The sequence below is a fragment of the Prunus dulcis genome, unplaced genomic scaffold (genome assembly GCF_902201215.1).
Source record: "Prunus dulcis unplaced genomic scaffold, ALMONDv2, whole genome shotgun sequence".
Lineage (NCBI taxonomy): Eukaryota > Viridiplantae > Streptophyta > Magnoliopsida > Rosales > Rosaceae > Prunus > Prunus dulcis.
Window position 1 is genome coordinate 52,619 of NW_023010044.1, and position 19,559 is coordinate 72,177.

Sequence of the window (19,559 nt, forward strand, 5' to 3'; positions counted from 1 at the left end):
GTTCAGAGTTACCTTGAGTGTTAAATGAAGTCATCTACTTATAGGAGCCTTGGAAGCTAGGGTTTTGCAAAGAATAAACTCTTATTTGGAAAGAGTTTATTCTTTCCCCAAATTGTAGAGGTTGAGTTCATTAGGGATTTGATTGAGATCAAATCTCCTAATTTGATGATGATAATATCTCTTAATTAGGATAATATCTAAGGGAAATAGCTTAAAATGCCACCCTTTTCATAATTTTAACTAAAAATACCACCCCTTCCCAATTTTTTTACAACAATCACATATAAATACATCTTTATTGTGGACTGATTGTACCCATATCAGTTTTTCAGAAATTGGGTTCTCTCTCAACTCTCTTGGCTCCATCTCTCTCTTCGGCCCGTCTCACTCTGTCGCTCAGCTCTCTCCCTCGTGTAACTCTCTCTCTCTCACCGACACAATCGTCTTTCTCCCTCAGCGGTGGTTGTTCATCCAAGCTTAACTCCACGGTTGACATCCACGAGGTACTGTTCATCTTCCTTTTCTTTGAAATTTGGGGTTTTTGTGAATTTGGTTTATGGTGTATGGATTTGTAAGAAATTGATTTAGGGGTTTCTTCGAAATTGGTTTAGGGTTTTAGGGATTAGGGGTTGCTCAGAAACTGGTTTAGGGTTTATGGGTTTCTATGAAATTGGTTTAGGGGTTTCTCTAGGGTTGAGAGTTTATGGGTTTCTATGAACTGGGTAATAACTCACACCCACTCTCACTCATTTGCAGGCACTCTTCACAAAAATCAAACTCTTCATTTTGTCACAAAACGTTTGGGCTTCGTTCACCTTTGTCTAGGTAAGTCCCAACTATCTATATTTTTTGATGAGATTTTAAGCTCTGGGCTCTGTGATTTCTATAAGAATTAATTCCACAATATTCTGATTTAATTGCTCAAATCAAAGCAAAGGAAGGGACGTTGTTTATGGATGGGTAATTGTCAAAAACGACTTCTGGAATCTACATGCTTATAATCAAATTTTGCATATGGATTTATGGGATGGTTTTGGGTTCCCTGTAATCTTTTGAGAATGTTTTGTTTATGGCATTTTTAAATGGGCTTGATTTTTGGTTTGGTAGAATGCATTTGATTGTGGTTTGGGTGATAGAGTGGTGGAGATGCAGATGGAGGTGTGGGTACTTTGTCTCTGTTAAAAGGAAATTGCAGGTTTATGGTTTGGTTTAAACAATTGTGTGGCTGTGTGTTCGCTTTAGGTGTCAGTGTCGTGATGCAAAGGAGACTGTGTTTCTAGATTTAAATTCAGTGTTTCTATGTACATAATTGGTGTGATTTCTTAATATTTCTATTTGGTTATTTCAGTTTGTTTTCTGTTTGATTTGGAGAGCTGCGCTTGGCATGATTGTTTTCTTTAAACTTGGTTGATTTAGGTTTGGCCAGAAGGTGCTGGCAATGGCTACAGCGACATATCCACCACCACCACTGTATTATAAGCTCTACAAAGATTACTTGCAAGATCCCAAATCAGCTCCGGAGCCGCCCTCTCCGATTTAAGGGACATGCATTTGTTATGGTGACAATTACACTATGAGCTTTTCTCATTCTTTGCATTCTTCCTGTCAAAATTTATATAAACTGTGTAATTTGATTTCTGAAAATTGCTTTTGTCACTAATGACTAGATGCTAGAAGTTTTTGTGAAAAGTAAAGTTTGTTGAATTTACTGTTTGAAGAATGCCATCTCTCCTTTATAGCAGTTGCTTTAGCCAAGAATGTCATATATGACCTTTAAAGTTGTTGGCTTTGAATGTTGAGTTTGGAAAATATGTGTAATTCTATAATCTACTGTGTTGATGTTATCAATGTATGATTTCTTTGTTTTCCTTGTAATCTCTTCTTAATTAGTTTTATCTTATTTTATATAGACTGATGACATTCTTCCGAGCTTGGAAGATCAGGGAGTGCATCAACTGTATCCAAAAGGCCCAAACATTGGTATGCCTCCCTCCGTTCTAGTTTTAATTATTTGTATTGTCATGTGAAATTACTGCTTTTGAAATTTAGGAATTAATGTGAACTTTTTCTTGCTTCAAGCACTGTTGCAATCATCATCTATTGCAGTTTCTTCTTAGCATTGGTTGAATTATCTTATTATTATTTATCATTTTTATAAACTAGTTAACTATAATTTTCTTTGGAAAGATGTTAGCAAAAGAGAGATTTTCTTTGCTAAGTTAGAACACGGTTACTAGACTGAGAAATGTTCTCTTCGTTACAGTTATCTACAACTTTCTTGGTTACAGTTACTCCACATTTCTGATTGATTGCCATAGTTTTCTAGGCTATGGCATATATCCAATCCATACTAGAAAATGTTGTCATGCATGATAGATCCGACATTACGACTAAAATATGATCCCTTAATGAGCCTTTTTTAGTGCAATACAAATGTCCTCTCTAGAAAGGAGAAGAATGTTAGGGGGTATGTATCATCTCGTTTGCAGAGTATGATTTTATTGATAATAACTAACAAGAAACAAATAAGAACTGCATGTGCACATGCTTGTATGTCTATTTATTTAGTGTTTTCTTTATATATATATATATTGTGCATATGGATCTGTTTGTTTTTCGCCTCTAAAATGTTTTATGCTTCTGTGACAAAAATTGTGATCCTTCTTAGATTTTAAGAATGAACTGAGGTCACTTAACAGAGAATTGCAGCTGCACATTTTGGAGCTGGCTGATATTCTTGTACAGAGACCATCACAGTACGCGAGGAGAGTGGAAGATATATCTCTTATCTTCAAGAACTCGCATCATCTTCTCAACTCATTGCGTCCCCATCAAGTAAGATAGTTTTGGGTCTTAGAATGCACTGTATAGCTTCATCATGCTTCATGTATTAGAAAAATTATAGGTTCAATTGTCATTGTAATCAGAGTAAAAGCAATTTGATAGCGTGCATGATAGTGTTCTCTCTTGCTCTGCTGCTCTGAAATTCTTATTTACCGATTGGCAAAGAAGAAAACATAGTTTCGACAAAGTCAATAGATCATTACAAGAACCCTAGAATACACTAGCGGAACTAGGACAAAGGCTACAGTGGGCTGTAGCCTAGGGAGGTTGATAAGTGCTGAGTTTGTTTTGTTTGTTTTGTTTTGTTTTTTTTAAAATATGTGAGCTTAATTATGAATTTGTATGCAATAATTTTGAACAATTGATTTATAATAGAAAAACGACATGCATACATTATGAACAATGACTCTTTGATCATAGGATATTGGTATTGCTAGCAGCTAGTTATTAGTATTTATGTCGAAGAAGACCCCATTGTGAGCACAACTTGACAGAGTGGTTATAGAGATAAGAGGTGCTAAGAAATTAGATATTCTAATTCGTTCAATTACATTGCACCATCTTATTATAGTTACAGCTAACCTTACTGGCTTATTGAACAATTGTAACTGATAAAAGAGTTATAACCAGCACTATTTATTTGGATATGATAATTTTCTAACTGGCTTTGAGCCGTTGAATTAGTAGGTCAGTTGTAAATAGCTAGGGTTTTGTTTATGCTCTGTATTTTTTGTTTATTTTTCGCTTAATATCCTATAATAGGTTGTTGATAAGTGCTGATTGTTTTGCTATTGTCTAGATTGCAACGAACTCAAATATTTTTATAATATTGGCGTGGAGAGAAATATGGTTTCTCCAATTAAGTTGATGATTGCAGAGGAAGAAAAGTTCCAGGAAAAAGCATTGTCCCTATATACTTCAGACAAGTTCCTACATATAACTGAACATTCCTACCATTTCTGCAGCATAGGCACCTTCTTAACAGGAAAGGTAATTATTCTTCCTGTTGTTGTTGTTTAAAAGTGTTGATAACGTCAAACTGGAGACTAAATGTACCTTTATTTGTTTTTATGCAGTCTGCAGTTCTGGAGACTAGCCGTGGCATGTGCCGTTCCCATCTCCACCTCTGACTCCCAATCACGATCCCACTTCATCTGGAAGTGAGGCTGAGAGCAATGATCCACTTGACAAAATCTCCGTTGTCAAGCACGACCTCCAATATTTGTCTAAGGCAACAGATTGATGGGAGAGCAAATGTCATATTCATGGCCAAGTTCTGAGAAACTTGGCCAACAAGTTGAACAAAGCATATGCTGGAGAAGTGAAGCAAACTCTAAAAAAGTTAGAGTCCCTCAAGTTAAAATTGGAAAAGACAAAGAAATATGTTATCAAAAAATTCACAAAATCTGAAGAATATAACCATGACATAGTTGAATGTTTCAACAACGGCTTCGAAATGTTCCAAGATTATGCTTCGGTCATCTCCCCAGACTACAATTGGAGAGAAATTGATGTAGCTGGTGTCTGGCAGGTGCTGAATATGGGTGGAGAGGGAATGGCTCATCATATATAGCCTCATGCATGCAGCGAGGAGGAAGGCCAAAGACATGGATCTTTTGATGGACCTCTAGTAAGGGTGAGTGCTGGTTCGGTTCATGCAGTGCTGGGTGATGCGATGTCAAAGTGTTGCCTTCCTTTTCCCTTCGCGGGATAGTATTGTTAGGGTTTGGTGGCGATTTATTTTGCATGTCTAAATTGTAGTCTGTAATGGATGTCTGTGTATTGGATGTAGATTGACTTAATATTGCTCTCATATTGGATGTGTATTGTAGTAATATTGCCTTTGCATTGCATAAGTATTGTTACCCTATTGCATGTATATTGTGCTACTATTGCTGTTGTATTGCTGTTATATAGCTGTAATATTGCCTCTCTAGTGATGTATATTGATCACATATTGCTATTATATTTTATGTATATTGAGTACAGCTCATCAATGGGTTTACGATTTAGGCCCTACTTCATTCAAAAAGAAGACGACGATGAGAACAAAACAACGTTCCTTTCAAAAACATGTAATAACCCAAAACAAATATCCTAAAATTAGTATTAATTTATTCTAGAAGAAAGAAGAATTTACCCTCACATTATTATAATAAATAAATAAATAAAAATTTTATCGCTTTTGTTTTTCTCTCCCCCGTGAGTACACACTCACTCTTTTTCTCTCTCTCTCTCCAATCAGTTCTCCCTCTCTCTCTGCTCTGTCTTGGCTGCAAAAGAAAAACCAGTTGCAGAGAGCTTGAATATCAACAGCAGCCACTTTCTTTATTAGATTGAACAAACCAACGTCTTCCTCCTCGGCTTGTAAATTTTCTGCTGTTTCAGACCCAACTTCAAAACTCCCTCTTTCTCTCTGTTTCCATGGTTCTCTCTTTTGATGGCTCCCTCTATTGCTCTCCCACTACCCAATTAAGTGGAGGATTGGAATAACCAATCGAGTTTTGGCAGCAACGTCGCTCAGGGTTGGTATTTGATGAATGGTGCTTCTGCATCTAGTAGCTTAAGGGCAGCTCCGTAGTTATGATTACCATAACTACCTTTGCCTCCTTGAACTCCCCCCTAACATGCGAAAGGTTGCATTTGCAGTCCGTGCCTTAAATGTTGAAACAGCTCGTGCTATGGATGTTGCTTCTGATCCGAGGATTGGTCTTATGCGCCTCGTCTGGTGGCAAAGCCATAGACAAAATCTATGCCAACCGCAGCAGCTTCTCTTCCAGATAAGAGCTCCAACAAGACGATCTCCTTGGTGAGGTGCCTCCAGCTCCGACAAACACCAGCACCTCCCTCAGCAGCTCCTGAGGCATCTGCAGCTGTAGTTCACTGGACTAGCTCCCCTGCTCAGGGCAGCATGGTTGCGCCCTTCACTGGACTCAAGTCAGCCTCTGCCTTCCCTGTCACCCGCAAGGCCAACGAGCTCCTCAAGGCCCTCAGTTCCACCGTTTCTGCCGATGAGCTTCAGCGTCTCATGGGCGATCTCTACGACCAGGACCGCAACGGCCTCATCTCAGCCAACAAGCTCTGTGAAACCAGCCTCACGCTGTACCCCTCCGTTCTAAGAGACACGCAGCCCAAGCCTTCGCATGGACCATATGACCCAACTCACAACTTGGAATGGACGAGTCAGCAGATTGCAACTGCCAACCCTGCCAGACGAGTTGAACCATAGTTCTACCACTTCAATGCCCTCGCTTGAGTCACAAACTAGCGCAACATGTCTCTGCATCAATGAGCGTTATTCATTCCTTCGTTGCTGCATCAATGGCTGCCGCATTTAAACCCATGCTGCATGATGCTTCCTCAAGGTGGTGCTTGGACGAACTGGTGAAGATAATGGAACATAGAAAGCATGATGATGGTCATATTGTTATGCCGGTTTCCTATCATGTGGATCCATCCCATGACAGAAAACAGAGAGGGAGCTTTGCAGAGAATAGAGAAGAGAGCAGTTGCTGTGATTCATGAGTTGTTGTCGTTAACGGTGGAGAAGAAGATTTCATTGGAGAAGATTGCCCACTTTAGGATGGCTATGAATTTGCCAAATAAGTTGAAAGAATTTCTTCTTCAGCATCAGGGTATTTTCTATATTTCAACCAGAGGAAATCATGGAAAGCTTCATACAGTGTTTCTTAGGGAGGCTTATATGAAGGGTGAGTTGATAGAGCCGAATGATTTGTATTTGGCGAGAAGAAAAATTGGCTGAGTTGGTGTTAATAAGCCGAGGAAGGCAAAAGTGGATAGGGAATTGGTTAGTTACCACAGAGATTGGGAGGTACGTTCATACTGGTGATTTTCGGTTTTCTGGTTCGATGAAGTCAGACCCTTTTTGTGTGAATTTGTGGGTTCGGATGCGATTTTCTTGGACACCACCTATTGTAATCAGAAGTTTGTGTTCCCACTGCAAGAAGAATCTGTTAATTATATTGCTAGTTTGATAGAAACAGTAGGGGGTGAATATAAAAGTTCTATGAAAAATGTTTTGTTTCTTGTAGCTACTTATGTTATTGGGAAAGAGAAGATTTTGCTGGAAATTGCTCGTAGGTGTAATCGTAAAGTACATGTGGATGCTCGAAAAATGGCGGTGTTGGGTGTTTTGGGCTACGGAGAGAGTGGGGTATTTACGGAGGATGAGTGCGAAAGAGATGTACAATGAGTTGGGTGATCTAGGTGATGTGGCTCAAGCATGCCGGCAGACACAGAAGCTACTTGCCCCTCCTTCACCGCTTCTAATAAAAGATGTATTTTTCGCACTCCAAAAGATAAGGCATCAGAGGCCAAACTGAACCACAGGAGGGACCTTCAAAAGGTCCAGCTAGCTCGGACCAGCAGTGAGTAGACCTTTCTTTTATAAATGATTTTATGCAAATGCATTTCATTATTTGATCTTGAATAAGTATTCTTGCAAGTCTGGAGCTTGTTTTTATACGGTTAAACACTTTGAGTTACATATATTATTGAGGTTATATTAGCAGCAGACCTTGAGCTTTATATAACAAAATAGCAGTAGCATTACGACTATAGTTAAATTATCAGATTTCAGAGAATTATCAGATAATTATTTTTAGACCACCATGAATTATAGAAAGCAGAGTTTGAGTTTTCTATCAGATAAAAAGGGCAGCACAGTTATAGATTGATTACAGATTCAGTTATTCCTCAGATCTTTCAGAAATATTATCATATTTTTATATCACATTTTCTCAGCAGTTTATATTTTCTTAAACCACTGTGGGTACCCAGTTACAGAAACGGATTGCCGTCAAATAAGACGATGTCTACGGACATCCAGGTTGCCTTCGGTTTATGTTGCCTTCGGTTTATGTTGCCTTCGGATATGATGATGTCTATAGACATCCAGTTTACTTACAGTTCAGTCAGTGCACTTGACATTTGCCTCATGAGTTTTGGGGACGCCCGGACCGTGAGTGCCAGGATTGCGGATCATGCTGACTACGGTCTCCTGATACCTGCCAGGATTGCGGATCAGGCTGACTACGGTCTCCTGAATCCTGCCAGTTTGCGGCTCGGATACACTATGTGTCGCCGAGACCTGCCAAGGGAATTGACGGATTAACAGAGGAATTGAGCAGGGAATTAACAGAGGAATTGACGGATACCACGAATTGACGGAATTAAAAGGGTACACCCAGTTGGTAACTTTAGAGGAATTTCAGTGCAATTATGCAAATATTGATTTCAGTGATTTTACTTGAGTTTCTTAATATCGAGCAGCTTATACATCTGAGTAAATATATATAACTGTATATATATGTTTACCTAAATGCTTTGGACTTATCATAATTCAAGTGCAGTTTACATATGCAGTTTTTATGAATATTATTTTTACAGTGGGGGTTATTATGTTCATATACTGTTTGAGAACTTTATTTTGGTCCACTCACACTTTGAAATGTTTTGCGCCCCCCAGGCAGTCGAGTGCACAGGAATCCACCACCAGGCCTACTCCTAGCTCCCACGCTACTTCCGAAATGTAGGATTTATTGTAAATTACTTAAAGTCTTGTAAATAATTAGTAACTGCTCTGATATCTGGTTGGATTAGATAACCAGAACTGGTGAATATTTAGTTATCCTATTCTGGCAGTTGGAGTGGATTTATCAGTTTGTTTGACAGGTGGAAAAATTTGGGTTTAGTCAAATTACAGGGGAGACTCTGCCGAAATTTCAGCAGGAGTCTAGAGAAAGTTTTAACCGTATTTATTAGCAGGAAGGGTAAAGAGGTCATTGTGTCCGACATTTGCCAGGTGTCGGACACGCACAGGGCTTGACTCGAATCCCAAAGTGGAAATTGGGTCGGGTTGTGTCAAAACAGGTAGTCAGATGCATCATAATTGCACCATAAGACATTGTAAGAAATTATTTAAAAAAAGTAATAACTAAAAAATGATGTACACAAAAAGGAAGGTATGAATAAATATGCAAATGCTTCATGATGGGTTGAAGAAAAGGATGATTACATTTGGTGGTTTGATTATGTTTGGTGATACGATATGTTCTTCGTCTTAATCTTCATATATGTACTTGTTGTATTAATAATTCCCACAAATTCATCTCGTAATCATCCAACTATTAAAGCTAAGTAAATGAAATGAAACAAAAGAAGAAGCCCAAAATAAACAGAAACAAAAATTTCTAGCACCCTTTTATTGCCTCTCTATCACCACTGTATCACCAACCTATCACCAGTTTATTGCATTTTAGGCAGAAACGAATTATGCACTTCCTTTGTTTTTCATTTTTGACATATGTCCATTGTTTGACCTCCATTTTCCTGTAAGGAAAACAAAGAACACATGAATTTAATTTGGAATGGATAGAGAGCTTTCCATTAAACCTTCTGACAAAAAAAAAAGTAAGCAGCAGAGCTTCTCCGAGCAAGCAAAGGCAAGATTGAGGTGATGACCATTAGTTCAAACATTATGTGATCTAATATGGATAACTAATTTTGGGAACACGTAATGAATCTTCAAAAAGATAAAGAGCAACTAGTAAACTAATTTATGCAGTTTAACTTTGCACGGGTCACAGTGCTGAACATGATATTTGGTAACCATCTCTATACTTAGGGGTCACAGTGGTCAACATGATATTTGGTAACCATCTCTACTTTACAGTTATGAAATTGACATGTACATTTCTTTTCCCCAAACCAAAGGTTTTTAAAAATTCTACAAAGTTTATGTATAATACATGACTGTATGCAAACTCAAAGAATTCGATTAATGTATGAATAACAAATAATTCTTCATATATGCAAAAGTCAACCACATGACTTAAAATTAGAAATTCTCACTGCACACAAATCCACCATTACTGCATACAAATAAACATCTACAATTCCATAAGGCAAAAGGCAAGTTCTAAGGGATACACAAGGAAAGAAAGAAAAAAATATTTCCAAGAACAGCCAATGAGAAATAATGTTACAGACCAAAAGCAAACAAGTCAAAGTTAAACCACCATTCTTAAGACAAAAAGCACCAGACAATTTCTATTTATTGAATCAGCTCACAGAAAATGGTCGATGTGTATCACTTCAGGGCTCTCTTTGTCTAGATCAATTCATTAATTTGCCATTGCACTTCTGATATCTAGGAAAATCCATTGGCTCAAAATGGTCTCCAACGCCAGTGTATGACTTGCACATCAGTGTCTACGCAAACCAGCTAAAACACATTGTGTAACTGTTAACCTCAAATTTGTTCTTCATAGGGAAACTAGTTGGGTGCGGCTTTTCTTCTCCTTGTACAACTTGAAAAGAAAAAAAAAGAAAAAAACATAAATTGTCAAGACAAAACTGCAGCAAATTATAATTTGGTCAAATACTCACCGTCGGGAAACAATATGCTTTCAATGAATAAATAACATATTAATTTCAACCAACACTACTGCACAACTCATCTCAGAAACATGATTGAGATTTGACAAACATACAGGTTGAAGATCCAATCCATTAAAACACTCACTTGCAAAAAGCGAACCTAAATTATACGCCAATTCAAGCTACAAAAACCCAACTAGTTGAGCACTAGTCAACAAGTTTTATAGGCAAATTGAAATCAAGTAGAAATTACTTTAGCAGTAACACCTTCATTTTTTAAACCAAAGATGCTAGCTTCCTTTCAATATCAAAAAGCACTTTCAATTAGTCCCAAGATGTGGGACATAGATACCTAGTCTTTTAGATTACAAAAACAGAGTTCTTTTTCTCCAAACAAAAATATCTTAAAACAAAGGAAAGAAGAAAATGAAGTAACAATTTCACAGCAATCTTTTAAAGAAACAATAAGATTGACAATGATTATGGTTCCAAAACAATACCAAGCATTAAATTATCCGCATATGTATTAAATTTCCTTTGTCTTAAAAATATACATACACACACATTCCATGAAAACATCATTGAAATCTTGTCCAAATTATTTAATTGGATACATAAACATTCCCCAATCTGTTCAGCAGAAAAGATCGGATGGGAAAGAAATTTAGTGTGAGTTTCTCATGCAGCTCCTTTGTAAAGGTAAAATCCCTTTTATCTACTGACATGCTCAATCCTTCTTGGAAATTCGTAGTGCTGCCATTAATGTAAGAGCTAAAACTGGATTTGCTACCTCTGAGATGTGCATCCAACCACCCTTGTACTAAATTAACAAAAACAATAGATGGAAACTGATAAACCCTTTTGCTATAACATCTAACTTCCATAATCCATCCAATGAACCATAGAAAATTTTCGATGTAAATGTTAGGCCTTACAAAAAACTACTAAATGTTAGGCAATTTTGCTATCATGTCTAACTTCCATAATCCATCAATGAATAGGCAAGTATATATCACCCTACAAAAAATACTGAATTCAATTATACAAGACTTAAAGACATACCACCACTAGACAAACCTTCTTGTATGCGTCCCTCAAACATACCACCACTATGGAAATTTGGATTGCGTGTAATTTTGCTTCCCATATTCTATTCAATCTTTCAAGCCTTCAGATAGAACATAACCTGCATAGTTCAGATGAAATCATAATTTGAAACAAAACTAATATACTAGAAATAAGAACCAGATTAGGGATGGAGAACCAGATTTTATTAATGAAATGTAGATACGAGAAGGATGAATGAGATGTCCATCTAAAATCCTATTAACGTTCTCAATCCCAAACAAAAAAATTCAGCCAAAACCAAACTAACTATTTGGATGACACACAAGGATTGAGTTAAGAGGCCAACAGTCTTCAAGACTCTTAATTCCCTGATCCCCATCATGATGAAAAAAAGAGAGAAGAGGGAAGGAGGAGGAGGGACCATACATTTGGATACCAATACTCAAAAATTTATTTTCTTACATATAATTTACATCAAGTTAAATTCCGTCCATATGATTGCATACCAAAAAATTGAGCTTTACCCATTACCCGTGAATGCTACATCGATAACATCTGTACTCTATGATCATAAATGAATTGCACGAAGATAAGCTTGGCTCTAAATACATGTCTTTACAGGTCCCCAAAATGCCCTGAAAATAGCTCCCAACAGAAACTTATCTTTACAGAGACAACTGGACGCATTATTCCTTCTCCAAATGCCCCAGAATTAGCTCCACACAGAAACTCCCTCCAGACTACATTGACAGATTAAAGAAATAACTCCCCATAGAAACTCCCTCCAAATTACATTGTAGAAATAGTTCACACTCTATGCAAAACATTATAGACGCATAATGTTATACATGCACTAAATACCAGAAATCTTGATTTCTGTTCTTTTTCTATTAAAAATAAAATAAAAACAACAATCGTGTTTTCAATTGCTTCAAATTCCAAACATGTACAGTTTAACCTATCGTGAATAGTCAACGGTTGCACTTGGCGAGAAGATTATAGTTTCAGTCTTTCATTTTTACTTCTTGATGTTGTCGCTATTTCTATGCCATAAGGTCCCTCTAATCCAAATAACAGAAGTGGGAAAATAGCGAATTGGAAGCCTACCAAAGAAGTGCTTTGAGTCGTTTCACCTAAAGCATGTCTTTGGCTCGAGCTCGAGGTCTGTATCGCCATTGAAATAGCTCCCTCTGTCACTGGTGAGGGTTTGTGGATTTGTTGTTTTAAGTCAAAAGGGGGTGGATTTGGGGGCCTTGCACGATTCCATTATAGGGAAATAGCTCAAAATGCCACCCTTTTAATTGGATTTGGGTAGAGAAGAAAACAAAGAGGAAGAGGAAGAACTGGGTTTTGATGGCAAAGCTGTGGGTTTTGTAGGTTGTTCTTCATTTTCTTCTTCGTGAGAAGAGGCGTGGTGAGAGAGAGAGAGAGAGAGAGAGAGTTGAGAGAGGAAGAGAGAACTGTGAGATAGAGTTGAGAGAGAAACCAAAAACTGACCAAAAGTGTTATCCGGCCAATAAATGGACAATAAGTATGTATTTATAGGTGATAATTGCAAAAAAAATTGGGGAGGGATGGTATTTTCAGTTAAAATTATTAAAGGGAAATAGCTCAAAATACCAACCATTTTATAATTTTTTGTCAAAATACCACCCCTTCCCAAAATTTTTAAAACTACAACCTATAAATACATCTTTATTGTAAACTGATTGCACCATATCACATTTTCAGAAATTGGTTCTCTCTCAACTCTCTTGGCTCTGTCTCTCTCAGCCCGTCTGTCTCTGTCGCTGAGCTCTCTCCCTTGTGTAACTCTCTCTCCGACGCAATCGTCTTTCTCCCTCAGCGGTGGCTGTTTATCCAAGCTTAACTCCACCGTTGACATCCACAAGGTACTGTTCATCTAACCCTCACCCATCTGGCAACAACAGGCACACTCCGTCACCTTCATTCATCACTCCGAAACGACGGCGTATCACAACTCATTCTCATGGTGCCGTACTTAAACTCCAGACCATCTCCTTCCTCCTCCCTCCTCCTCCTCCTCCTCCTCCTCCTCCTTCTTCCATCTCCGCCAATGCTGGTTCCCCAGTTTGATAGATTGAAGAAATAGTGTAAAGAGATAGATTGAACAAGTGTACAAGGAAATCGGGTTTCTTCCATGGTAGCTTGCCGCCGATAACTTTGCAAGTAAAGTAATCAACTTTATTTATGGTTTTTTTTCTCCATGGTTGCAGTAATGACGTCGTAATTGAATCGATTCTGTTATGATTTTGGTTAACTTATCTGAGGCTTTTGATTTACAAAACCAATGTCCTAAATGCTGTAGCTGCTGATGTGAAAACATATTTGTTGACTGCTATTAGTGGAGGCTTAAAACAGCAAAGAAGAGGGGTGAGTTTCTTGATTGAGCTGTAGTTGCATATTAATCCAGTAGACGCCCATCTTAGTTTTCTTCCATTTGAGGCCTAACTTATCGTTCTAATATCTTCATTTAAGGCATAAAGTACATTGTGGTTATGCATTCAGATTCCAAATGGCTTCTTTAAAGTACATTGTTGATAGGACTTTGTAACTTTTTCATTCCATGAGTGATAAGACTGGTTTGTTATCATGCATGTTTTTTCTGCTGATTCACCATCTTGTGCTTCTTTCTTGATTCTGTTACAGATAACTGATGCTCTTGTTGTAGCTTATATCTTGAATGCTACTCTTCTTGTTCTCAAGCTGGGCCAGAAATTATTTTGGAAGGATTCCAGGTCATTTTCACCATATCATAGATACAAAACTACTGTGAAGGTCCATGTAAGCAAAACTGTCTGTGGATTAATATTGTTATTCGGGTATTTGGTGCAGCAACTTTGATGAAATCTTTGATGTAGACTGGTTTATATAATCTCTATCAAAAGATGTTGAAATCATTAAACAGCTTCCAACAAAGGGAGGAAAACCAATGAGTCCATATAGCATGCGTGTCCCAAGGAAGGGCAATGCAAAATGCTACCAGGATCATTTAGTGCCTGTTTTTAATAAAAATATTGTACGTGTCTTTCAGGAGAACCTACCACATTTTTGTAAAGAATTTGTTAATTATCATATGCTGGTGTATATAACCGAGGAAGAAAAATTTCCAGTGCCTGAATGAGTGCCTTTTTGGGATATATAGAATTTACAGATGTTTGTTATGCTTTCTAATGTGCAGGGTGTTCAACTCACAAAGTTTGATTAGAAGCTTTCAAATAAATTGGATTCAAATTTACAAAAACTTAGGTGTAGAGCAAATTATCATGCCTTGAAGTTTAATGACCTTATTAATGAAATGGGGAAAACGTTGGTTGACAGAATGAGGATGAAAAGCAAGCATTTCATTGCCCTGCATTTGAGGTAAATTGCAAATAAATAAAAAATTACCTGCTTGAGTATTTTTTTTTTTCCCCAAAAGATACATCTGTTAGGTACTCACTATAACCCAAGTTTCTTGATGTTCCTATCTTATGGTTCTGGGTTTAAAATATTAATGCAATTGGCATTTGATTTATGAGAAACGTGCAGAGCTAAAATAAGAAAGAAACTCAAGGCTATTAAATTTCTTCTAATGGCCAAGATTAATGCAAATGCTTTTTGTACGTATGTTTTATGTTCGATTTGTATAATCATAAACTTATCGGTATTCATATTGTTTGCTTCAATAACTTTTGGCTCTTTATTGAGGGCGGAATGTGTTCTGTATATTAACCAGGAAAGTTATTGAATATTTAATTAATGTTTATTATACTTAATATCATGTTCATATTGTATGGAAATATTATCGAACGTGTTACTGCATCATTTTTCTTAGTAGAAAAGTTGCTTCCTGAAAGGTTTGATTTCGTGGGTGATTAGGCTTGTCGCTTTCAATCTTGGCTATCTTCCTGGGGGTGACAAAACAATTATCAGAGTCAGAAACAACACTGAAGAAGGCATTGGAAGTTGCAAAAAGTATCGTGGTGCCTGGAGGTCTTATCAGTTTAGTGGTTTATGTGGGGCATCCTGGTGGATGGTAACAGTTCTGTTCTCAAATTTTATTTTTATTCACTCTGTATGCTAGTTTGTGCTCCCTAGTTTTTATTATGTTCATTATGCAGGTTGAGCAAAACCTATAACAATGGCTTGGGTAATTTTCGTTCAAGATACCAGAATAAATAAATAGATAAAGTTGGATAGTTAGGCCAATATAAGCTCAATTAAGTTCCTCCTAAACTACGCCTGAAATATTTTGCTTGTTATTATTAACACAAGAATAGTTCTTTTGTACTTTAAAACAATGAGTATGTTATAGCATGGGAAAATTGTTTTGCCCTATTTAATTTGAGTGTTCAGTGGGAGCATGACTTCTAAGGAACTTCTTGTGCAAAGAAAGCAACAGTTGGAAGCTTGCCTTTTCAATCAACCCCCTTTTATTTTATTTTATAAAGTCTGGTAGATGAAGCCATCATTTATGCTTCCCCTTCAGATTGGTTTGGAATTGGATTAAGATATACGTGGTTAGTTTTAGGTACTAGAGGAGTGGGATAGGCTGTTTGGATTTTACGTTATGGTCTTGCTCTGAGAAGAGAGAGGGGGAAGGGGAGAAGGAGAGTGAGATTGGAAGTCTTCTTTGACTAGTAAATTGGAAGTCTTGGACTCTTGTTAAGTTTGTGCATTTTCAGAATGAAGAATAATCTGTTTTTAGGCTCAAAACAAATAATGTGGATTGAATTCTTGGACACCGATGCTACTGTAGATCATAATAGAAGCTTTCTGCTCATGTTCCAGTCAGGGAAACAGAAGTGCAGTATCCAAGATTGTGCTTGATTCATGAAATTGTTATTAATATTGATTTATGACATTGGTGATTGAGTTGGAGATTTCCAAATTGGACAATTCTTATTGCTTTGCTGATATGGATCCAATATGCATTGTTTTGGCAAAAAGGGTCCTACTTATTGTACATTATTTGTTCTTTTAGACTTGATACATATAAGTTTAGTTTCGTCATATGCTCCTGGCTTGCTTGTTCTAACTGTGGGCACACATAAGGCGGAAAACTTTACACGTAAGGCTTCACTGATGTCTTGAATGATGTCATTCAATAGTGACCTGTTTTATATAATTTGTATCTATGCCTTATAACTACATTTGATATTTGGGGTTATATTGCATGCAGGCAAGCAACCCTAACAAGGTAAAAAGTGAATATAAATCATTTTCAGGGTAAAGTGCTGCCTAGTGTAAGAGTTTCAGATCCAGGTCTTCTACTTAAACCTGACGAACCAAATTTGGTATGAACTACATCTTTGAATCCCTGATTGCATCTTTGAGGCCAAAGCAGAAAAAATGCTAAACTACATACAGTTTAAAAAATAAAAATAAAAAAAAGTCGAGGCTTTATGAATTAGTTGACTATTCTTTTTATTTATTTATTTAATTTTATACTTTTATACTTTTTGTGGAGTCTTTTTCTCTTTTTTTTTTTTCAAAGTTCCCCTAACTTGGCACAGATGCATGTATGCACGTGTGTACTCAGAACACAAACTCCTTTATAACTCAAAAGAACGGTCGCAAATGTTAGTTTTTAACTTGGAAAAATAAAATAAAATTGAAAGTTACTTTTGGGAAATGTTGAACTTTTATAATGAATATGGCTTCAGTGCAGAAGGCTTGATAGTAAATAGAAAATCTATATGCTGGGGGTTTTCTGGCTAGCTAAAAATGTGTGAGAAATGATGAATCTATCTGATTGCAGCCTATTTAATGTTTAATACCTTCATTAAAAAAAAGGTTGTTGACAGTGCTTTGACTATCTTGCAGATTATAATGGCAAAACCAGCAGGTGGCCCTAGTAAGAGAGATCAGCATGCAGGGATGGATGAGGACTAATTTTGTGTGTATGACAATTGACTATCTTTGCTTTTATTGCTCTATGTTAGGGATCTTTTGTTCCATTTTAGTAACAATTTTGTTTAGGAGAAAAAGAAACATATTGCAGTTCATGCTTTGTAAATGCCACTCTTCTGTTATGATGGACACGTGGTATGCCCTTGTTGGGTAGGTTTTGGATTGAAACCATGGTCGAGTGCTTGAGCCATGTTTAGTATGAAGCTTGAATGGATTTTCTTTTCTGTTGTATTTGGCCCTTGTCTTTTCAAGCATGCCAAAAATCATCCTAGTTTTGTAATATGTGGTTTGTGTCCAATTAATTTATTGTGGACCTTGCATTTTTGTACCCAATATTTGATAGCTGCCTTCTTTTGAACGAAGATTCATTGAGGGAGAGAATTACTTTCCTTTTGAATATGAATCGATGTGCAACTCCAACTATCATTTCAAAGGTCAACATCAATTCATGCTAATATAAGGATGGATAACAATTGTCGTGTCCATGAGATTTGAATTCAGGATTACTTTTCAACGAAGTGGAGACTCTGTTATTAGACCAAATGGCCATTGACATACGATATAATAGCAATATTAGGCCAATACATGTACACTATAGAGGCAATATTAAAGCAATATAACCACAATACGATAGCAATAGTATTACAATATCACCTATAAAAATATAATTATTGTCCACTTATTGCTGATTTTTCACATGTTCAGAAATTTTGTTCTCTCTTAGCTCACTCGGCTCTCTCTCTCTCTCTCTGGCACATCTCTCTCTCTCTCTTTGGTATCTGTCTATCGCAGCTCTCTCTCTCTCTCTCTCTCTCTCTCTCTCTAGTGCAACTCTCTCTTTGCTCTCTTTCTGTAGCGCAGCTCTCTCTCTGTCTCTCTCTAGTTTCGTTCTGCCTCTTTCTCCCCTTATTCGCTCTCTGTCGTTTTATTCATACCTTCCTTTTTTTGTAAATTATTTTTTAGTTGTTATTATTTTTTAAAATAATTTCTTACAATGTCTTGCGATGCAATTATGATGCACCTGACTGCCTGTTTTTGAAATGTACGTTGTTTCTTTCTCCTCCTCGTCTTCTTTTTGAATGCAATATGGCCCAAACTGTAAACCCATTGATGAGCCGTAGTCAATATACATACACTAGAGAGGCAATATTAGGGCAATATAATGGCAATACGACAGCAATAGCATCACAATATACATGCAATACCATGGCAATATGCATACAATATGTATACAATACACAGGCAATATTAGTACAATACACATGCAATAGGACAGCAATATTAAGTCAATCTACATACAATACACACACATCCATTACAGACTACAATTTAGACATGGAAAATAAATCGCCACCGAACCCTAACAATACTATCCCAAGAAGCAAAAATTATTTCTTTCATAAAACTTGACAATTCAATTGTTATTACATAGTCAACCAATCTTTACTCTATTACATACATACTTCCTACCTATAATTATAAATAATGGAGAGCTCACAAATTCTACTAATTTGATCTTAACTTCATCAATTTGTTCTTCGTTGTATGAGTTAGCTCTCCCTTCTTGCACATTTTCCAAGTTGTTCTGTTCTCCTCCCGTGTAGCAATATCAGCAACAACAGGTTATCTACAGATCTGAAATCATAACTGCAGATGATTCTCAATTAACAAAGAGGAAAACCATTTTCTTTTATAACTTTGGTTCTGAAATATATAACAAAATGCAAAGACCTTTGCTTCTGAAAAGGAGCAAAAGTTTGTCAACCAATTCATAGTAAAAACGAAGAAACTAGTGAACCTAACCAGAGAAATGCTAACCTGCAAAACCAACTCCAATACTTTAACCACATCATTAATACTTGAGATTTTCTTCTCATGGATTATGATTAGAGGATTTTCCAATTCCTATCAGCACATACACAAGTTTGAAGATAATCATCATCAAGCAAAAAGGGACTTGAGGTGCTGCTAACTTTAACAAGCAGCCCTCTAACAGTTTCAAGACATAGTTATCACTGAGTCAAACTAAAACTTACACATTTCTGATTGTTCTGGTTGGTGATGAAATAAGGGGATATGTAGCCCCTGTCTAGCTTCATTCCCTCAACAACCTCCAACTCATTGTCCAATGTTTTCCCATCTTGCAGAAATTAACATAGTGTGAAGCTTACATGTTTTGGGTATCATTTGGGAATAAAAAACTAAAATAAAATTATTTGCCCTCCAATATATTTCTGTAAAAATTTCATAAGACCCATACATACCTCACTTTAAAACAACAATAAAAAGAAGCTGATATCATCCAGATTTCAGCCCTTGCAATACAGTAA

The 19,559-nt window shown here is 36.8% G+C and overlaps 3 long non-coding RNA genes and 1 pseudogene across 3 annotated transcripts; 3 read left to right on the forward strand and 1 right to left on the reverse strand.

Annotated features, from left to right (window-relative positions):
• Nucleotides 1-1,438: 1,438 nt before the first annotated feature.
• On the forward strand, nucleotides 1,439-2,844 carry LOC117612667 (annotated as a pseudogene).
• A 4,322-nt stretch (nucleotides 2,845-7,166) lies between these two features.
• On the forward strand, nucleotides 7,167-8,507 carry LOC117612669. Its single transcript, XR_004583507.1, has 2 exons — nucleotides 7,167-7,232; nucleotides 8,333-8,507. It is a non-coding gene; the product is annotated as an uncharacterized LOC117612669 (long non-coding RNA).
• Nucleotides 8,508-16,539: 8,032 nt separating this feature from the next.
• Nucleotides 16,540-17,425, forward strand: LOC117612670. Its single transcript, XR_004583508.1, has 2 exons — nucleotides 16,540-16,613; nucleotides 17,143-17,425. It is a non-coding gene; the product is annotated as an uncharacterized LOC117612670 (long non-coding RNA).
• A 1,246-nt stretch (nucleotides 17,426-18,671) lies between these two features.
• LOC117612668 lies at nucleotides 18,672-19,371 on the reverse strand. Its single transcript, XR_004583506.1, has 3 exons — nucleotides 19,266-19,371; nucleotides 19,048-19,134; nucleotides 18,672-18,876 (listed from the first exon to the last, which is right to left on the reverse strand). It is a non-coding gene; the product is annotated as an uncharacterized LOC117612668 (long non-coding RNA).
• Nucleotides 19,372-19,559: the final 188 nt, after the last annotated feature.